This window comes from Galeopterus variegatus, unplaced genomic scaffold (assembly GCF_000696425.1).
Source record: "Galeopterus variegatus unplaced genomic scaffold, G_variegatus-3.0.2 Scaffold3405, whole genome shotgun sequence".
Taxonomy (NCBI): Eukaryota; Metazoa; Chordata; class Mammalia; order Dermoptera; family Cynocephalidae; genus Galeopterus; species Galeopterus variegatus.
Genome location: NW_007729516.1, coordinates 24273 through 35138, shown reverse-complemented (window position 1 = coordinate 35138; position 10866 = coordinate 24273).

Here is a 10866-nt window from a genome sequence, read left to right as displayed (position 1 = left end):
TAGCCAGGCCAGTAAGGCGTGCATCTTGAGTCCTGAAGTTTCCTTGAAATAAGGGGGTTCCTGGGCACCCCTGGAATTGGCATATCTGATTTCTCTGGTTCCTCTCTCCTGTGAAAGAGGGAGGAAGGCCCAGCGCTCTCCCAGAAAGCAGCCCCCACCCCTTCTCTTACTGCTGCATGGGGGGCTCTCCTCCCTGTGGGCTTTAACAGTCTTCCCCACCAGTCAGAACTCCCCAGGGCAAGGACTGGAGGTGCCTAGGGAAACTTGGTAGACCCCGTCTGGGACTGGCAGGTAGTAGGTACCTGGGGAGGGTTTACTGCTGCTGAACCCAAACACCTAGATGCCTTCCAGCCAGCCTTTGACGGCTGTGGGGCCTGGTACTGTCCAGAGCTCCCCCGCCCCATCGCCTGCCCCCTCCCAGCTCCAACTTGAAGCCTAAAATGCAAAGTGACTTCTACAAAGTCAGTCACTTTCCTGGATCTAGTTGGTCAAAGAAGGCCGGGTGGGGTCTAGGGCAGAGGTTGTCGCCCTATATATGCATTAGTCTCACTGGACTCGCTCGGCAGCTGTAAAAGTCCTGAGCCTGGGCCTCACCCCAGACCAATCAGATCAGAAACTCGGGATGCGACCCAGGCCACAGGACTCTGTAGAGCTCCCCTGGTGATTTGAATGTGTAGCCAAGATTGGAACCACTGGCTGGGCCAGAGCTTCTCATGAGCCACATGGGGGTCTATTCAAATACAGGGTCTGTTTCTGGTAGGGCTGAGGGGGGCTGATCATTTGCATTCCTAACATGTTCCCATGGGATGCACTGCTGATCTGAGAACCACTCTGGGTAACAAGGGTACAGAGAGCAAAATGCTCCTGCCTCCCTAGCCCCAGCCTGGGCTCCACACTAGTTGGGGGAGGGGAAGTGAGGAGTACAATAAAGTGGTCTAAGTGTGGACTGATGACCCCTGATGACATGCTTCAGGGCCTGGGATCCTGAATGATTCCAAAAGTCCTTCTGAATCACCACAGCTCCATCTGTGTTGCCTCTCCCAGTATGTCACTGGGAACATCCAAGAATCTCCCATTCCTTCTGGAAGTTCATCCATAGCCTTACTCACCCTCCTGCCCTCCAGACTGCAGTTTCCAGCTGCTTCCACTTGCCTGGCTCGTGGCCCCTCAAACCCAGCAGGTCCTAGGCAACTCCCCATGTACCCCCAGACCTGCTCCTCCCACGCTCCCGTCACAGGGAAGACTCATCCACCCATGCTCTCACCCCAGCCTCTTCCTCTCTCACCTCGTTCTGCTCCCCACTCACCCTCCTACACAGCCCTCAAAGCCACCCACGTGCCCTCCTTGCCCATCACTGCCCTGATTCTGCCTCAATTCTGCAATGGTCTCCTGACTGGTCCCCAGCCTCCGTGTTCACCACTTTGTGTGTTTCCATCTTCTCCCGCCAATGGACTCCTTGGGGCACACAGTGGATCTTAACTGTGTGCGGGGCCTGCCACACAGTAGGTATCTGAAAAATGCTTTCTGCACGGAGGAATGAATCAGGGGACACGTCTGCAATGGTCTCCTGACTGGTCCCCAGCCTCCGTGTTCACCACTTTGTGTGTTTCCATCTCCTCCCGCCAATGGACTCCTTGAGGCACACAGTGGGTCTTAACTGTGTGCGGGACCTGCCACACAGTAGGTATCTGAGAAATGCTTTCTGCACGGAGGAATGAGTCAGGGGACACAGTGTCCAGTCGTGGTTCTGTTACACTCGCTCACGGTGATCTTGGGCAGACTTTCCCTTGCTAGGCTCACTCTCCTCATCTGAAGATGGTACCCAATGACCCTAAAACACCAGTTCTGAGAACCCAGTGAGAGGAGTTGCTACTCTCTCGCGTACTCCTCCCCGAAGGCCCAGGTGGGACGACTGAGATGGCTGAGTGTCCAGGCTGCTCTGTGGCTGTCCTCAGCACAGGGGTGACAAGGTAAACTGAGATTAGACCCTTTTTTCTTTTGCCCTCTCCTCCCCTTCACCCCATGACCTTTCCTGAACCTTGAATTCCTGGGTCTTAGAAGGATCAGCACCTGCCCCACCTGCAGCCTCTTGCTGTGTAAAGTGGGGTCCATGGACCAGGGAGCTCCTCAGAACTACAGAACGCTGGTAACAAGATGCCCAGGGGCTCCTCCCATACATGGAAGTTTGAGAAGCACTGATCTAGAAATAGTGATGAGGACAGAAACAAAGGGCGAGGGAGCAGGGAGAGGGAGAGGGCTCCTCCTCACATTCCACACCCCAGCTCACATGAAGCCTGTCCCTGCCCCTGCTACGCAGAGGTCCTCCCTCCTCCCACCCCATGCTCTGTCACATCACCCACTATTTCCTTCATGCACGTGCTACTCTAGATTCTGTCTCCCCTCCCCTCAGCAGGACAGACTCTCATGGAGCTGGAAGCTCATCTCTCTGATTCAGGGCTGAGTCGCTAGACCCCAGCACATGGCAGGCGCTCAGTTAGTGCTTCTGAGTGGGGAAGCTGAGTACATGAAACTGATCATTGTCCGCCTCCTGCCACTGCAGCCCTCGCCTTCCAACTGAGAAGTTCCTGAGAGCATCTAACCCACAGCTTGTTTCTTCTGACATTTCAGGTGGGCCGTGATCAAACAACTCAGTGCTTTAGGAGCACATCGAGAATTCAGAAAGCATGTACCAGAGTGGGATGAAGTGCAAGAATGGCCATGGATTCTGCTTTTTCCAGTAGGCACAAGTCTTTGCAATTTGACTTTGCCACTCCTCCCACCAGGAGATGGAGTCAATCTCTCTTGCCACATCCATCCCCCCAAAGCTGGGCTTGGCCACGTGACTTGTTTTGGCCACTGCGACATGTAGCAAAGGGGTACAAGCAGAGGTTTGGAAAGTGCTTGCACACAGGGGCTTGTCCCCTCCCTCCCTCCGCCTCCTCCCTCCTCTTTCTTTCTCCTCTCTCCCCCTTCATCTCACCATCTCTCTCTCTCTCTGCCCCAGTAGCACTCCAGTGGGTGGCTGGGGGAGCTCTGAGGATGTCAGTGGGGCCTGGGAGGGGCCCTCTAGAGGCAGGGAGACAGCACAGAGTCCAACCCTGAAGACAAGAGAGCATTTCAGGTTTCCAGATGGCACAATCTCAGGGAAGGAGGGAAAGTCCCCAGAGTGTGAGGGTGAGGAGACCAGCTGGGGCATAGGCTTCATGGGGAGACAGCAGCAGAGGAGGCTGAGGCATGGATGGAGACAGAGCTGCTGGGCTGGGTGGACTGCATGGGCCCGGAGGTCCGGCTGTCCTGTGTGGTGAGCACCGTGCAGGCAGCCATGGGCTCCTGCTTCAGCAGCTGCCCTTGTCACAAATGGCTCGCTGAGGACACACATAGCATGTGGGAGCACAGCCCCCACTCCCCACCCACGTGCCAAAGCCAGGAAGAAGAGTGCACACTCTGGGAAGCACTGAACTTGGAATGCAGACTGAGAGTGTCAAATATTCCTGGAATATTTGACCGGAATCTTAGGACCCAACTTACATGTTCACTGAAGCTGAGCATTCTGGAAACTTCTAGAAGACAGAGATGTTCAAGGCTGAGCTGAGTCTTCCAGATTTGGCCTGTGTGGTAGGAACCTGGTCTGGAACAGATTCTTCTTTGGACTCCTCTGAGGGAAAGAGGAATCTGGCCACCCCCTCAAGTGCCCAGATGATGCCAGTGGGCTCTCCATGATGTGCTGAGTGAATCTCTCCATCTGTGGGTGTGTCTTAAACTCCAGCTCAATGGGACAACCAGGGCAAGTTGGGAGGCCCCGGGCACCTGCAGCCCAGGTCATGTGCACTATTGGAGTGTCTGGGCAAAGGGCAGGGTGATGAGGATGTGCCAGAACCCCTGCCTGACATGGCTGTGAGGGTCACGACCTCCTGTCCTGCTTGCTCTCCCTACAGATGGTAATTGCCCCCAGCCATAGCCAGTGATCAGACATCTGAGGGGGTAGGATGGGGGCCAGGAAGGGGGTCAGGGCAGGAAGGGCAGCATAGAATTGTTCCCTGGTGGTGGGGCTGCCTGGGGAGCTGGAGAACAAGCGTGTGCATGTATGCGTGTGCAATGGACAGAGGGAGGGAACTCCCCATGACTGTGGGTGTGCAAGCAAAGGCTGAGTAGGCTCCTGCTGGGGTGGGAAGAAGGGATCCCGCAGCCCAGCACACAGTGGGACGTTGCTCTACAGATCACTTCTGGGCCTCTCTTCAGGCCTGAGGACCAGGATGCCCGTGCAGGGGGTGTGGGTATCTCATGGTAGGGCTGGCTGTCTCTGGCAGGGCACAGCTGGGCAGCACCAGGAGAGAGAGGAGGAGCCCAGCCCACTGAGAGATTCAGGAGGGCTCCTGTGGAGACCGATGTGGACTGGGGGCTCCCACAGGCAGAGAGGCCAGGCAAGGAGTCGAGAGCAGGGGAAGAGGACAGCGGTGCTGCTGCAATCCAAGGCAGCGGGCCGTGGGCAGGAGTGGTGAGCCCTGCGCAGGAAGGCTGGCGGCTGGTGTTGGAGGCATGGTAGGCCAGAGCTGGAGAAGCAGATGGGTCATAATAGACAGGCCTCGCCTGCCAGGACTCTGGAGCCTCTCCTGTGGCGAGGGGAGGTCCAGACACGAAGGAGGACGAGCTGCCAGTCAGGGACTGGGGGAGTGGGGGAGCACATTCTCGGAAGGTGGAAGGCTTCCTGGAGGAGGCAGCAGCGATGGGCCAGAGCCTGGGTGGGCAGGCAAGGTGTGTGTGCAGGTGGAAGGGACATGGCCTTGAAACACTTGTGGGGGCAGATGCTGCCCATCCTGCTGGAGAGGCCGCCCGGCTCTCAGAGCCAGCGCACACCCTGTAATTAAGCGAGAATCCATTTTGCACTGTCGTTAGACTGCAAACTGACTGCCAGATGTGTTGAAAAGAAAGCAACGTGTCTTTGTCTTTGTAATGATAACTTCCAGATCACGGAGATGTCAGCTGTCAATTCTGCTGACCACAGAACACCCGCGCCGCCCTCTCCTGCAGGTACAGTGCCCATTTCAGACCCCAAAAGATGTAACTGCTTGTTTCCCTTCACTCCGCAGAGGAGGAAATCTTTTCTACTGGGGCAGCAAGGTCGGGAAGCTTCTGGAACCCCATTAAAAGTGAGCCAAGCCATTTGGCTTTCAGACAGCCGATAAACCCTACTCCTGCATCACTGCGGAGGTGGGCGGTGGAAAGGGCTGGTGGCAGGAAGGAGCCTGACACTGCCCTGCCCTTCCCAGTACACACAGGACCTTGAGGATCCTAAAGTCAGCTGCCCAGTCCATGGATGGGAAAACTGAGGATCAGAGAGAGAGGGGGCCGCCCAAGGGCTCACGGCTGGTGGGAACCAGGTGTGGTGGAGTCTTGGTCAGCAGTTAGGAAAGCTGGATTCTACACCCGATGGAACCTTTCATCAGCTGTGCTGGGGTGAGTTCGCACGCCTTCCTAGGGTAGGTGGTGAAAGGAAGGGGCTACATTGGGTTTTCTCCGAGGATTCCAGGCCTCCCTGTCCCGGCTTCTCCTCTGTATCCCACACCTCTACAGAAGGAAGAGGTCTTGTCGCCCATCTCCAGGCTCTAGGCAGGAGAGGCGGACAGGCTATGGGTGGTGTGGCCTGCCACCATGGCAGTGCAAAGGCTGGCAGAGGGGCCGGGTACTGAGGGCTGCAGCAATGCGATCAGCAAGTACTTTCCTTGCCTCAGTTTCCCCAGCCACACCAAGGAAACAAATATAGGTAAGAAGCTAGAAAAGAAGGAGTCTGGGTTTAGTCAGAAGCAAAGTGTCAAGCTGGAGGCAGGATATTCAGCTGTCTCCAGCTGGGCTGGCCCCAGCAGTTCCTCCTGGCCCTAATCTTTGCTTCTTCTGGGTCTTCGTTCTGGGGCTGGGTCACTGCTTCTAGCTCCACTCTGTTTCAAGGGGCAGGTTTGTAAGGGAGAAGCACCTAACTCAAACTGAGGTCCCTATGCTGAGATGGGCTCATGACTTCCCTAAGTCACATGATTCACAAAACAAGGCTGGGAGGTGCTATATTTTATGCTCTGGTAATTATTTAACTAATTGGAAGTGTGTTTTTCCACACACTCCATGAGGGTGGAGACTATCTATATTTGATGCTGTATCCCTAATACCTAGTACAGTGCCTGGCACATATTCAGTACTGAATAAATAATTGCTGAGTGATTAAAATTATCTCCGTCTTACAGATGTGGGAGCCAAGACTCAGAGAGGTTAAGGCACCTGCCTGGAGCCACACAGTAAGTAGGGGGCTGGCTGGGTTTCCCCCCTTGCTGTGCCTGGCTTCAAAAAGGGGTGGATAGGTGGGTGGGCAGGTGAGTTCCGTGGCTCACATGCTCAGTGCCAGATGGTGCTCTGTACACCAGGATGGAGGGCCAGACAGTAGCTCCCAGAGTCTGCATAACTGCACAGACAGACAGACAGAACTGGCCTTGAATCCTGGCTCTGCCATGCAAGATCATGATTGAGCTTTCAGTTTCTATAAACCAGGTGATTGTGAGAGCGGTCCCCTTAAGTTGGGTGAGGATGAAATGAGACTTCAGGGCATAATGTGGCCTGGGCCCTGGCCTGCGGGTATCTCAGCAGGGAATGGCTGTCATTCTGGGATGGCCCTAGGTCTGGGGAAGGACTCAGGGGCAGAAGTGCTGTTGGCAGAAGGACTTGTCTTCCTTCTTGGCAAAATACCCCCCACTTCTCAGACACCCCCACACCTCCTACCACAGTGAGGAGCAGTGACCTTTCAGAAAATCATCCTGTGTGGTTTCAGCCTAGAGGACTTTGCTGCAGGACAGAGCCTGAAGACAAGCATACCCCTCAGGTCTTCCCTCACCTGCCTTTGAGAGGACACTTTGGCTCTCTCAATGTCCCACCCCGAGGCCTCTGCCCCTCACTGGGGCTCCCCTTCTTTTCCCCCTCCTGTAGCTTGTCCCCGCCCGTTCTTCCACCCCAGCCTCTGTCCTGTCCACCCCAGCAGCCTTCCCTGAGGCTGCTCTTGGATGCCCATGCACTCTCAGTTGCAGCAGGACCTCCTTCATGCATGCATTTGCACGACAGCTATTTATTGGGCACCTACTGTTTGCAGACAACAAACAAAGGGAACAAACAGATAGCGCTCCTGCCTTCTATGTAGGACTTTACCTTCTACGGTGGGAAAAAGACAGCTATTTATTGGGCACCTACTGTTTGCAGACAACAAACAAAGGGAACAAACAGATAGCACTCCTGCCTTCTATGTAGGACTTTACCTTCTACGGTGGGAAAATCAAACAGAAGCCAAAGAAATATGTACAGGTATACGCTAGACAGTGCTAAGTTAGGAAAAGTAGGGCAGGGGGTGGAGCGGATGTGGGTGAACAGTGGGGTTGTAATTTTATTTTATTATTATTATTTTTAATTTTTTGGGGGGGGCTGTAATTTTAAACAGTGTGAGTCTCCCATCCACTTCCCTGGATGCAGAGCCCGCTGCGAGGATTTGGGCACGCGGTGTTGAGGAAGGCTCTCGGGAGACGGAGCGAGGGAAGCAGGGCAGAGCAGGGGTGTGGTCTCGGCTAGAGTTCAGCCTGGTCCCCCAGGAGCTCAAGGACATGGATTGCACATACCGGGTCCCCCCTTGACGTCTGTGCCCCTCATATCTGTGAGTCAGTGGCTGGGGGAAAAATTTTATTTTTAAATCCTGATTTGAGTTTGTGGAAAGTAGACTTTTTTTCCTAGATGTTTTGCAGATAAATGACACATGCTCAAGAATTTATTTTATGATACTATTTTTGCACTGAAAAGAAGGTACTGGTGAATAGAATTGAGTGACTATGAGGGTGCTTAATTAAAGGTCAGGGCAAGATTCATATTGTCTTTTATTTTTCCATGAACTTTTTGAAGTACTCCCATAGAATTTTTAATGTATAGGCTACTATTTGCATTTACGATTCTTTTACTTGCTTTGCTTTCCTTTTCTCTTTCTTTTCTTCTATGTAAACTCTGCTTTCATTCTCCCTAAAATGTGGAAATTTACAAAGAAACTATGAGGTACATGGTATACTTTGAGGGAAGGAAAATACTTACACTAACATTTTAACATCTATGGAAAAGTCAGAACAAGAGTAACTCAGTGTTTCTTCTACTCTTTGTTGAAGCTGATCCAGAGATTCTCCTTAATATCAGTCTACTAGAAGAAAATAAAAATACATTAGCTATAGATACAGGATGTAAAACAGGTCTAAACAAAGCAAGATCCTGTACTATAAGGGATTATGAATAGCAGATGATCATGTAAATATATTCTAATATGAATATTATAGAAGAGATCCAAGTTTTTTTCTGTCCATCCCATTCAAAACTCATAAGCTTCCAACACTGTCAAAATGTGTTTGGAATACAAAAATGCTTGTATACTGTGAGTCTAACATAAACTTTTATGTAATTTAGGGTGGTGGTTCTGAAACTATATATTTGATGACTTTTCTCCTTTTTTTTTCTCTTCCCCCAAAACTATCCAGTCATGTTGCTGATGCAAAAGTCTGGGCACCCTCTAATGTAATAAAAAATGTAACACAAAGCCCACAAAGCTAGTAAATACCCTCTTTGTCTCTGATGCATGTCAGGAAATTGAAGTAAATAGATTAAAAATGCTAACATTACAGACGATGAGATTAAAAAGCCATTAGTAATCATAAGCCTATTAGAACTCCGGGCTCCAAAAGACTGTTATGGAGAAATTTCATGACCAGATAAAAAAATATTGATATCATCCTTCTTTCATTATTCAATAATAGGTTTTATTTGGGGCTTTGCTGTTAGTGTTCTATTCCGTTCCGTAATGGGTGCTTCTAAACAGAAAAAGTTTCATGAATGTCCTTAGCTCTTTAAAAGAAAAAGTAATAAAACAACAGCAAAGGTGACCACTTGCTTCATTGGAGGTAGAGGAGTCTCCCAGGCAAGGCAGCTCTCGTTCCCTAAGGTCAATGTATAGGGATGGAGTGGGCAGGTGGGGGGACAGCTGGGGGTGGGCAGCAGTGGCCTACAAAAAAGGGACCAGGGTGGGGCACAGCAGCACCTCCTGCAGTGTGGCTAGGAAGGCCTCGATGAGGTGGCATCTGAGGCAACAGAGCCAAACAGACATCTGGGGACGTGCCTTCTGGGCAGAAGGAATAGCCAGTGCAAAGGCCCTGAGATGGGAGAGCTTCTGCCAAGTTCCAGGAACAGCAAGGAGACCAGTGCCGTGAGAGCAGAGTGAAAGAGGGAGAGAGTGGTAGAAGTGTGTGTGTGTGTGTGTGTGTGTGTGTGTGTGTCTGTGTGTGTCTGTGTGTGTGTATGTGCGCACGCCCAGGTGTGTGAGAGCCTCATGGGCCCCTGTAAGGCCCTCTTCTTGCTCTGATTGAGGTGGGAGCCATTGAAGGCACTTGAGCAGGGGAGTAACATGATCTGACATCCTTCAAGGCCAGCTAAAGGGGGTGAGTGTGAAAGCAGGTCCTCCAGGACCCCGCTTCTCTGCATGGGCATCTGGCTGCCAGCCCCTGACCCAACCCCTGCTCCCTGCCTCAGGACTGTGCAAGAGGCAGGTGGATGCAGAGAGAAGAGGAGGGGCGAGGTGGCAGTGTGGGGGCGGCAGGAGGCTATGGAGACCAGCCTGGCTCTGGACGATTCATTGGGTATGTTATTGTGGAAGAGCAGTCAGGAAGGGACTCACTGCAGGATCAGAAATATCCTCAGTCCTGGTCCTTGGTTGAGAGGGCTTTGGAAATGATACCCCGAATAATTAAAAAGAGACTGTGTGCTCCTCCCTCCTCCTGCCTCTGGGGAGAGATATTCATCTGCACATAAATTAAAACCAAATCTAGCAATTTGCATGACTTGAGCTATCGGGCTATGTGAGCTGCTAGGTTTCTTGCAGAAGATGCCTGTGAACCATGGTGTGTTTGTGCTAACGTGTGGTTCAGAGGTACAGCCCCGCGGGGGTCTTCTCTGCTGGCTGCAGAAGCTCTTTGCTCTGTGTCCATAGTACTGTCCACACAGATGAGGCAAAGGGAATTATCCAGATAATTAAGCCCCCACCATAACTGAGAGACGTTTCTGCAGGTTAGAAGGCTGTCTAAACAGACTATTCATGGTCCTCGAGCTCCTCTGACTTGCTGAGTGGCCTTGGGCAAGCCCTTTACCTTCTGGGGCCTCAGTTTACCATTTGGGAAAGGAGAAGTGGCTTTGGCTGATCTACACTGCAGGGAGAGGTGCTGGAATTGAATGAGTTGGTGTGGCAGGGCTTCAAAAAGAAAAACCTTGGCTGTGCAAATTTGACGTGGAATTGCGTTATGCAACCTAAAAATATCCACAGACACCAGACTGAGCCCTGCTTCTGGATCGCCAGGAAACCATCTGAAGTCCCACGTTTATCATCCCTTGGCAGCCATTTCTCTTGGGGAGGAAGGGCTGTTTTGGTGAGCACAACAGGAGTCCTGGCTTCAGGAGGACCTGTGATGAGCCATGGAGTCCAGGCCCCCCCTCAGAGCAAGACCCTGCAGCCTCTGCCAAGGCCCACCAGTGACTGTGGTTCTGGCCCAATTGCTGCCACCCCATGGCCAGGACACCTCCTATGTCTTCTATGTGAAAGAAGCCAGGGGGACTCTTGGGGCCTAGAAGGCCAAGAGAGATGTTCTGGTTGTACCTGCAGGCTCTCCAGATGGTGGTGGGGGCAGAATAACTTGTGCTAGGGACTGTGGCCTCACATTGCTGGAATCATGGTATCTCTATTGTCTTGGCAGGCTCCAAGAGGAGAAGAAGTCAGAACTCTCTCTCTCTCTCTCTCTCTCTCTCTCTCTCTCTCTCTCTCTCTCA